Here is a 14,489-nt window from a genome sequence, read left to right as displayed (position 1 = left end):
AAGACCATAGAAATAGCTATATCCCTTTTCATTATGATTAAGCACAAGATCGTGTGAAACGCATTAACAGATCCTGTATCCATATCCTGGTGTTTTGTGTGACTTGTGGATTAATAAATACACACTATATTCATCTATCCTCTGTTGTGCGGCTGACCCTTCTTCCTATTGCAAGCTGGGATAAAGTCTATCATTTCTGCTATGGTAGTGGAGGTGTCAAGGATTCCAGGATCAATCCTCATATTCGGACTTAGGGAAACAGAAAGAACACAGCATAGTGTGCACTGTAATAAAAAATATTTATTAACCAGATAAAATTTCAATTCAATATATTAAAGTGCTTTCCTTTGCACTCACTTCCAAATCTACCAATCAAAAAAACTGCTCAATGAGCCAGGATGTGTATCAGGATCCAGACCTGAGCCTGTGACCTCTGTGATGTCTGCCTGTAGCTCTTCTCCCTGTGCCCCCTAAGATGCTAGACAGCACCCTGTCTGATCCCTTGAACAATCTTGGCTTGTACAATGTTTTTGATGAACCTTGAACTCTTTGCTCCTCCATAAACTTTCTGATATAAGCCATGTCTATATTGTTACCATGTTATAGCTACTGGTCTCCAAGCCTAACCATCCTACTGTGTGTCTGAGCACTGCAAGGACTACAGAGTCGCTCCCCTCTCTCATAAGGCAGTTTCTCTCCACAACAGAATCCTCCATTTGCTCTGCCCTACATGTTTCATTGTAATGATGTCATGGGGGGCACAGCTCTGACAGACACACAGCTGGCTCAGTGAGCAGTTTCTTGACACTTAGACTTGGAAGTGAGAGCATTTGAAAGCAAGAAGTGACTTTTATATGTGTAAGTGCTATTTATTCTGGTTAATAAATATTTTTATTACAGTGCGCACTGTTTTTTTTTTTTTGGGGGGGGGGGGATTTCTCTCCACACATAAGGATTGATCTTGGAAGCCTTGATACCTTCACCACCACAGGTTGTTGAAACGTCATTTCTATCAAGCGAGAGAATACCCATGAGTGGTGGTGGTACTCAGTGGAACATTTACAGTATATAGGAGTTGGTTTAATCTCTTGTGAAAGACACTAAAGGATTAAAGATTAACCCCTTCCCACAGATTATTATGCATATACAGTTGTGTTCAAAATAATAGCAGTGTGTTGAGAAAGGCGAATAAAGCTCAAAATCCTTCTAATAGCTTTTATTTCCATACACACAAATGGATTGGGAACACTACACATTCTATTCCAAATCAAAACATGAAGAAAAATATATCAAATTTGTGTTGTTCCTCTAAAAAAATTGAAGAAAAGTGAATATTAGACTGTTCAAAAACATAGCAGTGTTTGTATTCTTCTTTACAAACTCAAACATTCACTATATAAACTGAAAAATGTTTGAAGATTTTGCTTTCCTTTGAATTAATTAATATTTAGTTGTATAAGCACTTGTTCTTAGAACTGCTGTACATCTGTGTTGCATGGAGTCAACCAACTTCTGGCACCTGTGAACAGGTATTCCAGCCCAGGATGATTGGACTACATTCCACAGTTCTTCTCTATTTCTTGGTTTTGCCTCAGAAACTGCATTTTTGATGTCACCCCACAAGTTTTCTATTGGATTAAGATCCGGGGATTGGGCTGGCCACTCCATAACGTCAATCTTGTTGGTCTGGAACCAAGATGTTGCACGTTTACTGATGTGTTTGGGGTCGTTATCTTGTTGGAACACCCATTTCAAGGGCATTTCCTCTTCCGCATAAGGCAGCATGACCTCTTCAAGTATTCTGATGTATTCAAACTGATCCATGATCCCTGGTATGTGATAAATAGGCCCAACACCGTAGTATGAGAAACATCCCCATATCATGATGCTTGTGCAGCCATGCTTCACTGTCTTCACAGTGTACTGTGGCTTGAATTCAGTGTTTGGGGGTCGTCTGACAAACTGTCTCTGGCCACTAGACCCAAAAAGAACAATCTTACTTTCATCAGTCCACAAAATGTTGCGCCATTTCTCTTTAGGCCAGTCAATGTGCTCTTTGGCAAATTGTAACCTCTTCAGCACGTCTTTTTTTCAACAGTGGGAATTTGCGCGGGCTTCTTGCAGATAGCTTGGCTTCACATAGGCGTCTTTTAATTGTAACAGTACTCACAGGTAACTTTACACCTTCTTTGATCTTCCTGGAGCGGATTGTTGGCTGAGTCCTTACCATTTTGGCTATTCTTCTATCCATTCGAATGGTAGTTTTTCGTTTTCTTCAACGTCTTTCAAGTTTTGGTTGCCATTTTAAAGCATTTGCAATCATTTTAGCTGAGCAGCCTATCATTTTCTGCACTTCTTTATATGTTTTCCCCTCTACAATCAACTTTTTAATCAAGGTACGCTGTTCTGAACAATGTCTGGAACGACCCATTTTCCTCAGAATTTCAGAGAGAAATTCACTGTTACCAGCATGTACAACATTTGCTGCCTTCCCTCCTTAAATAAGGGCAATAATTGCCACCTGTTTTTCAAAGAATTAATGACCTCACTAATAGAACTCCACACTGCTATTATTTTGAACATGCCCCTTTCAATTAGTGATTCAATTACACAGAATCAGCAGCATACATGTCATGACTGTTGGGTATGTTGGATTTCTATTACTCTACTATACCTGCTAGTAAATTATTTGCCATGTAGAAATATCATTTCTACCAAAAACAGTGATTGATCAGGTTAGTGATGTCTGACAGCTATTATTTTGAACACAACTGTATGTAGTCTCACAGGAGTGGACTTTTATCCTTTTGGACGCATATATGAATACCTGTCTTTGTGCTGGGAGCACAAAGAAAAAATAGCTAGATCAAGGTTTGATCTAAGTCAGTACCAGGGGTAGTGTCGGGGTCAAAGGTCAGGGTCAGTATATTTTGGGCACTTTTTTTAAAATAAGCATTTTTAAAATTAGTTTCAGTGTCAGTTTGTTTTAGGTAGGATTTAAAAAAAGCAAAATGTGTACTATTGTTTATGGGCCGTACTGCAGGTACAAACAACAACTAACATATATATATGTGGTATCGCTGCGATCGTCGGGAGCAGAAGAATTTATTTTGGGTTGTTCTTTGGTGGTAGGGTATGGTAGGAGCAATTAATATACAATTAAATATATAAAACATTTTTTTTACTATTTTCGTCCAGTTTTCCTTCGATCAAAAAAATAATAATAATAAATAAGGAGATATCCATTACTAAAAGAAAGCATAATTTCTACGCTCAGTCACTAAGGGGTCAATAGTGTTTGGACACTATTGCTTGCTTGTTCTGATGGTATTACAGATTTATGTTATTTTGTACACTGTTTTTGGAGTTTATCATGGACTTACTGTATGAAAACCTGTGTATTTCAAGACTATTTCACACATGTGTAACACTTGATATAACCTGTACACACAGGTGAATAGTCTCACTATAGCATCTGATGAGTGTTCTTTATGATTACAATTTTGACACTGTATTATTTATATAATTAGTTAAAGGTGATGTTCACATTCGTGCTGGATGCGTGTGGGTGCCATTAATCTTAATGGCACACCGCACGCACTGAGAACCGCTCTGCACTGAGAACCGCACTGCACTTGCGGTTCCCATGAGGGCTGTGATTTCTAAAATGATGCAGGGACCTTTTCCCAGCATTTCTGGAGGCATGGCAGCCCATTCAACTGAATGGGCAGTCATGCCCATGCAAAACGCAGTTCGAAGAGCTGCATATATGTGAACTTAGCTGTTATTTACAGTATATATAAATTGTATAATATTTTTGTGTATGTTCCTTATATAGTAAATTTTTTTTTTAAAAACCCAGCAGTGGTTAAATACCACCAGAAGAAAACTCTGTCTAAACAAATTATATAAAATTAATTTATGTAATGTTGTTTGGCTGAGTAATTGTCATTCAAAATGTGACAGGCTTGAAAAATTGAAAAATAGCCTAGAATGGCAGGGGGTGAACAGTCCAGTCTTCAAGTTGTTAATGTGCAAGTTAATGCCTCCTTGTGGCCACAGATAAAACCACCACACCAGGCCTCACACCAGAAAGAACGTGTAGTCTTCCTGCCAGGGACACCTTTCCCGACATTGACCATAGAGACATTGACCATGGACTACAGTGTAGAACATAAATTATCCCCTACCAGTTCTTACACATACATTACACTGTACTTGCTTCAGCTTGAGGGCATGGAACGAACCACTGAACACTTGCGAGGCCCTGCACATTCGTGGCCCAGACCCAGTCCCTGAAGGCTGCATTCCACAATGGGCCCAAAGATAGGGTCCCTACCACCAAGAAGGGCAGATTAACTGAATAAATTCACCCCTCCTACTAAACCTCTACCACCAGCCAACCACCGTTTCCTCTCCCAGTGCTCCTCCTTCTTTAAGCAGATATCACTCTCTTTCACTTACTTCATTATCAGCATGGTTTTACACGTCATTCCTCATTAGCATTTACTGTAGCAGCACACACTTGATTCCTTCATATAGTGACCAGACCAGACCATCGAATAACAGAACTTTTTTACAGTACAGTTGTGACCAAAATTATTCAACCCCCACTGAAATTGAGTGTTTTGGCCAGTTTGACATTGCTTTTGATCATTCAGTCATCTTGCTTACATTTACATTAAAGAGGCACTTGTAGGTCAGACAAATATAACATAACAGTTATAATGAAATAACCACAAATGTCTTTTCTGTGCTCACAGCATTATCAGTTTTATTCAACCCCCAAGTGACATTCAATCTTAGTACTTAGTACAGCATCCTTTTACAGTTATAACAGCTTTTAAACGTGAAGCATAGCTTGACACAAGTGTCTTGCAGCGATCTACGGGTATCTTCGCCCATTCTTCATGGGCAAAGGCCTCCAGTTCAGTCACATTCTTAGGCTTGCGCACTGCAACTGCTTTCTTTAAGTCCCACCAGAGGTTCTCAATCGGATTTAAGTCTGGTGACTGCGATGGCCACTCCAAAATGTTCCAGCCTTTCCTCTGCAACCATGCTCTAGTGGACTTGGAGGTATGCTTGGGATCATTGTCCTGTTGAAAGGTCCAACGTCTCCCAAGCCTCAGGTGTGTGACGGACTGCATCACGTTTCCATCCAATATCTCCTGGTACTGAAGAGAATTCATGGTACCTTGCACACGCTGAAGCTTCCCTGTACCTGCAGAAGCAAAACAGCCCCAAAGCATGATTGACCCTCCACCATGCTTCACAGTAGGCAAGGTGTTCTTTTCATCATAGGCCTTGTTCTTCCTCCTCCAAACATAGCGTTGATCCATGGGCCCAAACAGTTCTAATTTTGTTTCATCAGTCCACAGAACACTATCCCACAACTTTTGTGGTTTGTCCACATGGCTTTTGGCATACTGCAGTCGACTCTTCTTATTCTTTGGAGACAGCAAGGGGGTACGCCTGGGAGTTCTGGCACGGAGGCCTTCATTACGCAGTGTGCGTCTTATTGTCTGGGCTGAAACTTCTGTACCCACATCTGACAAATCTTTTCTCAGTTCCTCAGCAGTCACACGGGGACTTCTCTCCACTCTACGCTTCAGGTAGCGCACAGCAGTCGAAGTCAGCATCTTCTTTCTGCCACGACCAGGTAGCGTTTCAACAGTGCCCTTTGCCTTGAATTTGCGAATGATGCTTCCTAAGGTGTCTCTTGGTATGTTTAACATCTTTGCAATCTTCTTATAGCCATTGCCCTTCCTGTGAAGAGAAATCACCTCTTCTCTTGTCTTCCTGGACCATTCTCTTGCCTTCACCATGTTTGTAACCACACCAGTAAATGTCTAGAAGGAGCTGAGTATCACAGTCATTTTAAAGCTGCCTAATTGGTGCTTATTATGCTTGATTGCTGCTCGGTGACATCCACAGGTGTTTTCAATACCTGATGGAAAGCACCTGTATGAACCTCTGTTCTTCAGAGTGGTAGTCTTTAAGGGGTTGAATAATTGTGGCAATGAAGAAACCACATAAGAACCATTTACTACTGTATTACATAAACAATTGATGTCATTTTAGTTGCATTTGGGTAGTTACAACGTCCTTGTAGGATTTGATTCTGAATACAATTCCAAATGTACACTATAGTCCCTAAACCCCTTTACAGCATTGGGGGTTGAATAATTTTGGTCACAACTGTAGTTAGTTCTTGACACTTAAATGACAGATTCCATACAGTTCAATAATGCAGCATTTGAGACATATGCTAGTCATTCTCTCTTTTTCTCACACTTGGGTCCCATTAACTTGAGTGATGACTCTTCATTCAGTGGCAACTACATCATTGCATGTGTGGCATTCCTCCCACTTGACATGGAAAGAGCCCTGGGGAACAACTTCCTGCCCCCATATATCCTCTAACAGGAAGTAAACCAACCTCAGACTGATGCACCACTGTCCACTGTTAATCACACAGTAGCCAAGAATTAACCCATGTGTTACAACCCTGCCTACATATAACTTAAATCGCTTTTAATATTCAAAGCAAACTCACCAATCCATCCAATCCTCCTAGCACTTCTAGTTGTAGCCATCTTGAGTTGTGATCTTGAGTAAGGGAAATGATTCCTCTAGCATTTACATCCTGGAATCCATTTGTCTTTAGTTTAGGCATGCATGCAAGAGAGTGTGCTTAACTGTTAACCACTTGCCTACCAGGCACTTATACCCCCTTATTTACCAGGCCAATTTTCAGCTTTCAGCGCTGCCGCACTTTGATTGACAATTGTGCGGTCATGCAACATTGTACCCATATGAAATTTTGATCTTTTTTTCTCACAAATAGAGCTTTCTTTTGGTGGTATTTAATCGCCACTGGGCGCTTTACTTTTTGCGCTATAAATAAAACAAGTGCAAAAAATTTGAAAAAAAAAAAAAGTTTCTTTATTTCTATTATAAAATTTTTCAAACAGGTATTTTTTCTCCTTCACTGATGTGCGTTGATGAGGCAGCACTGATGGGCACTGATAGGCAGCACTAAAGGGCACTGATAGGCAGTACTAATGAGGTGGCATGGATAGGCGGCACTGATAGACAGCACTAATGAGGTGTCACGGATAGGCGGCACTAATATGCAGCACTGATAGGCGGCACTGATAGGTGACACTGATGATGGGTACTGATAGACGGCACTGACTGGCATCACTGCTGGGCACTGACTGGCACAACCCCTGGGCACTGACTGGTGGCACTGACTGGCAGCACTGCTGTGCTGCACTGGTGGGTGGCACTGGTGGGCAGCACTGGTGGGTGGGCACAGGTGGGCGGGCACAGGAAGGTGGCACTTCTGGGCACAGGAAGGTGGCACTTCTGGGCACAGGTGTGTGACACTGCAGAGTGGCACAGGTGGGTGCACTGCTGGGCACAGGTGGGTGCACTGCTGGGCACAGGTGGGTGGAGCTAGTGGGCGCACTGCTGGGCACAGGTGGGTGGAACTTGCGGGTGGCACTGCTGGGCACCGATCATCAGTGCCCTGATGATCGGTGCCGATCCCCGCTGTGACAACTGCCGGTTCTCGGCAGTACTTTCCTCACGATCTGACAGCGTGAGGAAAGTGCAGCCGAGAACCGGCACTTGCATTTCCCTGTGATCAGCGTGTCATTGGACACCGCTGATCACGTGGTAAAAGGCCGCTGGGATCGGCCTTTTACCACATCAGATTGCTGGGTGCGCGCCCCCTGGGGCGCGCAGGATAGCGCGTTCTGGGGGGACGTCATATGACGTCCACTCAGAACTGGCCGGCTGCAGTGAAGCCGTCATTCGGCTATCTGCGGTCGGCTACTAGTTAAAGCCTCTCCTGCCCTCCTCCAGATGAAAGAAAGAAATGCCCATGAAGTAGCGGGATGTATGACAGAACCGACTGAAGAAATGTAAAAAAAAAAAGTTTAAAACAAATGTGTGTATATATATATATTTATTTCTATTTACTAATGCTAGCAGCATAAGGATCGAAGGATAAAGTCACCTTTTGGACAAAGATAACAAATGCACATTTTTTTGCAGGTAAGAAAATGTGCATTTATTTATTTTTGTCCAAAGGAACCTGGAAAGCATTGCACCAGTGATCAATAGATCCTGCAGACCTGTCAGAATATCTGCTTTTTGTACAGGATGTACGAGCAAGCAGATATTCTGACAGGAAGCTTCAATGATCTACCACAGCGTTCCACAGTGCCGTGATAGTTCATAGAAAACTACAATCCGACAGCCGCTTAGGCTGTTGGCACTTGCAGTTTATTCATTCATGGAAGTCCATGAACGAATGATATGGCCATGTGGGCGGAACCCTGTGCGGCCGTGCTGTTTTCAAATTTGACGGATAGTACGTATTATATGTTAGAAGGAGGGGGGCTGCAGGCGCGACTGCTGCTATGGGAACGTTACATGTTCCACCCTAAACATGGGTGAACATGCAACATGTTCCCAAAGGTGAACTTATCCTTTTAAAAATATTTTTTGTTAATTGAAAGTGTTAGGTTTCCCTTTAAGCGCATACTGACCTCTTAATACCGGGGTCAGAGTATCTGTTTTTTTAGTTTAGGGCAGAGGTCATATCAGTGGTGTATTTAGGTTTTCTGCTGCCCTAGGCAACACAAAAATAGTCTGCCCCCATGGACACCGACCCATTCCCCCCCTTCCCCCTCCCGGGGAGAGAGCCTGACATTGACCAACAACACCGCTGCCCCCCACCCGGAGAGCCTTCCACTAACCCCCCCCGGTGATCGAGAGAAAGACACTCATCTTCACAGCCGTGGACATCCCCAGGAACAAGAGTCAGGCTCTACATACTGTACATTATAAAGCAGCCTGCAGCCTCTTTCGGATCCCACCTGGTTCCCATGGCGTGCATGTCCCTCTTTCATCCTTTCTTCTGGGGGAAGGTGCTGCCCCCCCTGAAAAATGCCTCCCTAGGCAAATGCCTTGTTTGCCTTGTGGTAAATATGCCCCTGGGTCATATACAACTTTAAAGCAGATCTAAACCCTAACTTTATGATATTTAGTTAGTCAAAACACTGTACATCATTAACAGTTGCCATCTGTTTTTTTTTTTCATAAAATCCTATTTGTTTTTTTAATTCTTTATGTATGATAGACAGGTCACGTCCATTCATGATAAAGGTTACAGATGTTAACGGTTCAATAAATGGTGTAATAAAAACATAACCTTAAACACATTCATGAATTTACCATCTGATTCACAACAGTACAAGCCTATAAAATCCTCTTAACCATTTTTCATCTTACTGTTTTTCTAATGGCTGGTTTGCTTGTAGCTAAATTGTATACTTGATTACAAACCCCTTTCAGTGTTTTTAAAAAATAAACATTATTTACAGTATATGTAAAATAACACTCTGGCATAAAACGGAAAATTGAATGACATACTTACCGTAATTTTCCTTTCCTGATGGGCTCCATGTCAGCACAGTTGGTTAAGGCCCCCCCCCCCCCCATTGCTTCCAGGACCTAACTCATAAATTTGAGCCCACCAGCAGCCTCAGCGTTCTGTTACTAGTCCTTCCAAGCTGGGTGGGAATTGTGCTGACATGGAGCCCATCAAGAAAGGAAAATAACGGTAAGTCTCTGTCATTCAATTTTCCATTTTCCTGACAGCTCCATGTCAGCACAGCTGGGAACTAACTAGCCACACATGGGAGGGATAATGCTTTACTCTCCTGAATTCTGGCTAAAAAGCAGAAGCCAGAATGCCTCTATCAAACTCAACTGTCATTAAGACTGCTTATATACATTAATGAGCCATGAACGTATATATTGACCTACACGTAGCTGCCTTACAGATAGTGTCTGGGAACACTCAGACTGCTGCTGCTCAGAAGGTCTAGACCCTTCGGATGGGCAGTGAAATGATCCCCCTGGCACAGCTAACCCTTGTAGGCCACGGAGATGAGCTTCACCAACCAGGAGGCAATAACACTTTCCATGTAATATGGACTATGAAGGCCACTTTGGCACGATCTTGAGCATCAGCATGAGTACCACCCTATCCGGGATGAACGTAAAAAAGGGTTCTTTAAACCCTAGGCCACTTGCATCTGATGCAAGCAAGTCCAACACCAATGGGAGATCCCACTTCAAACAATCTCTTTGGTAGGTTTCAACCAAGTTGAAACTTGAAGGACAGTATAATTGAGTGTTGGATGCCCACTGTATGCTGGTAAAGGCAGGGTTAGCTGAAATGTGATCCCATAGTGTATTTACGCATAAACCTAAATCAAGCTCCACCTACAGAAACTTCAGAACTTGACAGACTTGTGAAGAGCCCAGTGTAAAACCTTGATCAGCAGCAATCCTGTGAATTTATGTCAGTCTACTATAGGCAATGTTAGTGCTTTCATAAGCATACTCACAACCTTTACAGAGCCCCCGAGATCTATTAGCCTCTGCCTCGTAAGACCCAAGCCATGAGCTTGAGCCTGTCAGGTGTTGGATAAATGTGACTTTTGGAGAATCTGATCTTTCCAGCAGAGGGAGTGATCCTTGGCACTCATTAGGAGGAGCAGAGGGTACCAATGCCCCTTCAACCACCAGATCTATCACTTTCCCCTGTTACAGCCTCAGCAGGAAGCTGAGAATCAGAGGGAGAAGCAGAAAGGCATAAGCTGTCCTGGAGATCAACTCTGTGATCAGCACCTCCACCCCGATTGCTTGTGGATGCTGGACCCTGGAATAGAAAGCTTGGTGTTGATTGAGGATGTGAACAGGTCTACCTCTGGAAGAGATTACCAAGCTCGTTAGTTCTTAAAAGACTTGCGGTAGTCTGGGCCATTGTCGTTCAGGATTGTCATGGACAACTTGTTTGCCTAAAGATTTCTCCGACTGGGCACATAGGAAGCGGATAGTTGCAGGATATTGACTTGGGCCAACTCTAGAATCTGATAAACCTCCTTCAGGAGGGAGACACTAAGAGCCCCCTTGTTTCTGGATGTATTCCACAGTCGTTGTGCTGTCTAACTTCACCAGACAGGTCCACCTTGGATGAGGTCACTGAGGGCTAGGAGAGCATGAAATTCAGTTCCTAACTCCTACTTTGCTGGTGTCTTACTGCACCACCAGCCACTAGATTGTCAGATGGAAATGACATTGCAGAAGATTCTGTCAGCCACCAAAGCTGTACTTATGTCCAAAGAGGAACCACCAAGTGCCCATAAGACATGTATAGATGGCCAATTCCCAAAATATCAGAAAGCCTTCTGACATGAAGCTCTTCACTGACTTCTTGGATTATGTGCTGGCTTTTTCTTTGACTCCCAGCCAGAAATGCAGACGCTACCCTCTCTGGAGTGAATGTAGAAACAGACTCTTGCACTCCAGTCTCCTTTAACTTAACAGATGTTCATCTTGAGGCAGGAGGTCAAACTGACTACAATTAATTCAGACTTCATCCTCCAAGATCAAGAACAATGCAGTTATTGAATACAACCTTGAAGGCCACAGCATCTTCTAATGGTAAAGGCATGTATCTGGCCAATCCCATAAGAGATACACCGACCAAAGGGGTGATTCAAAACCCTTGACATCCTGCTGTGACAACATTCTCTGAGGCACTTGACTCAGTCACCATAAGGGAATTGTCAAGCCATCCTCTAGAGGCACTTGAAATACTTCCACAGCTTTGCTTCTATTCATTGGAATTTTATCAACCTTACAAAAGGAGGAATCAATAACGTCAGCAAAGGTTGTCATCTTCTTGTTCAGAAGGGACTGATGAGGATTGTTTGGCTTGAGAAGGTTCTGAGACCAGTTATAATGGCCCTAAAAGGAAGACTGGACATTGCCAGAATAGATGGCCCTTGCAGACAGTGAATTCAGCAATTCCTTTAGAGTGGCTTGATCACATGCTTAATTAATTGTGACAACTTGGTCACCATCATCTTAATAAATGTCTACTTAAACAAAGCAGGAATCATACAGTCATGTTCGCCCACATGTTCTTTGGATGAATCTGGCAAAGGTTGATTTGACTGAGAAGGTTCTGAGACTGCTGATTGGCAGAATACATGACCCCTTCAAAAGGTGAGTGGAAGCAACTCCTTTAGAACGTATTGACCACATGGTCAATTAATGTGATAAATTGTTAGGTGTCAACTTCTATATCCCTCATTGCTTAAACCAGCAAGGCTCACACAGTCATGTTCACCTGAATCTTCTTTTGGAAGATTCGGAGGAGGATTGTTTGCCTAGAAGGCTAGGAGACTGCTCATTGATAGAACAGATAACTCCTTCACAGGGTGAGTGAAACACTTACATTCATGTTCATCTGTGTCTTCTTTTTTGAAAAGTCTGAAGAGGGTTGTTTTGCTTGGGAAAGCTCAGACTGCTCATTGCCAGACTTGATATCCTTTCACAGGGTTTTTCCTGCTGCTTAAAACAACTACCCCCCCAATAATTGAATGAAGTTGAAAATAGCTTGCTTAGTAACAAACCCTAAAGGGTTAACCACTACTAGAGGGATACCAATACTTCAGCTTCCAACCATAACCCTGAAGTCACCAGGTGGTTAATGAACCAAACCTTGCCCTGCCAGAGAACAGAACATGATGAAAATGTTTTGTTAAGAAAAGCAACAAAAAGGTAGGAATCTGCATCAGAATTACAATGATATTCTGCAATGTACACAAACCATCAAAGGGAATTGTTGACATCATAAAGACCTATCTTTTTATTTTTTTGAGAAATTGGAGACCACAAACAAATATTAAAGGGATGTCCTATACTCCAACAGGCAACGCTACAGTAGTCATCCACAGGCGACTCCCGTACCCTCTGGGAATTCTGCTCTTTTGAGGGGGTTGGCATAGTGGCACAATAGTAAAGCAAATAAATCAATAAGGGCCTCCTGCGCTACTTACAATAAACTAATAGCAGGTAGGAGAGGGGGCTGCTAACACCCAACCAGGGGCGGACTGACAACTCATGGGGCCCCCGGGCAATAGGGGATCATGGGGCCCCTGTGTCCTTGCCCAAACTCAAAAAAAGCCTAAGAAAAAGGTACCAGGGGCATCTCATGGGGCCCCCTACTGACCCCGGGCCCTCGGGCGGTGCCCGTTTCCAAATGGTCAGTCCGCTCCTGCACCCAACCATATACCAAATGGATAATCTACAAATTAAGAAGTAAATTGGTGCAGCACTACCCCAGTTCTACACTACTTTCTACACTAGCTTAACTCAATAGCCTACAGATATACAGATTAATACAAATAAATATTGTAGCATAACCAATATAAAAGAACTGTGAATAGAATAGACTGCACACAAACTTCATCCAAAAAAATCATCCCAGCATGATCTAATGACTCACATCCACCAAAAAAAGACGTGACTTAAGTATGCCACCAGTGAAAATACAGTGAAACAAAATACAGTATACAATCACTCAAAAAACAAAATTACAGTGAAATGATCCACTAAAGGGATTCATGGTGAACACAACTGTGAAGTACTAGTGATGTAATAGTTCGTGATGGGAATAAGAAAGAAAAAAGTCCCAATGGGACTCTAAGAAAACAAAACTAAGATAATCTATATTGAAACAAAAATCGACATATAAAGTGAATCCCTGAAATGTGGGATTATAATCAATTATCACACTGATAAATATAATGACCAAGGAGGCTATAAGTAGCCAAAAGAAACAGTGAATATAAATAAGTGAATCCATAAATGCAGGATTTTTTATATTATCACATAATTTTGATGAGTGCAGTGATCAAAAAACCAATACTAGCCAGAAGACATAAATTAGTGATATCACAACAAAGGTGATGAAAAAAAAAATGTAACGTGTCACATGAAAAATGTCCAAGAAGGGTAAAGTCCAAAGATACGTTGAAAGCACCAAATTTTTCCAATGGATCAGATAGTGCAGGCGATAGTGTTAAATCCACACGAAAAGCAGAAGGAAATAATCCATAATCAGCTGAATTGCCCCCTCACCTCAATGAAGTGACCCAGAGGGCCAAAACTCCTGTTAGGAAAAAAGTGTAAACATCCACGGCCTGGATTCCCCTTCAAAGATAATATGGGTCAGCAGGTAAGTGGAAGAACAGCAGGATCCCCCTCAGGGATGATATAGTAAGACTCAGCCAGCTCATATCAACAGGCAGGATAGAAACAGAAAGAGATCTCCCATAGTGTGTTGACGTATTTCCGGCGTGGACACCATCTTGCTTCACCCCAAAACGCCCATGCAAGTACACCCATAGCATGTGGTTTATCTCTGCTTGTGTATATGCTTAACAAAAGTGAGTGGGCATTTGGCTATACATTTTATATACAATATTAAACAGTATGCACCAATTTACGTCTTAATTTGTAAAATAGTAAAGCAAACATGAGAAGCCACCAACAGCTAATGCCGTGTATGAACAAAGTATTACTATGTGCAACGTTTATGCATAATACAATCT

The 14,489-nt window shown here is 42.3% G+C and overlaps 1 protein-coding gene across 1 annotated transcript in view; it reads left to right on the top strand.

Moving 5' to 3' along the window:
* MEI1 (meiotic double-stranded break formation protein 1) overlaps positions 1 to 14,489 on the top strand; it is a 576,193-nt gene that overhangs the window by 47,768 nt on the left and 513,936 nt on the right. The window lies entirely within an intron of this gene.

This window comes from Staurois parvus, unplaced genomic scaffold, assembly GCF_062004578.1.
Source record: "Staurois parvus isolate SC_StPar_1 unplaced genomic scaffold, SC_StPar_1.0 ptg000436l, whole genome shotgun sequence".
NCBI lineage: Eukaryota > Metazoa > Chordata > Amphibia > Anura > Ranidae > Staurois > Staurois parvus.
The sequence above is the reverse complement of the archived record's forward strand: the minus strand, read 5'-3'. Positions and strand labels throughout refer to the sequence as shown.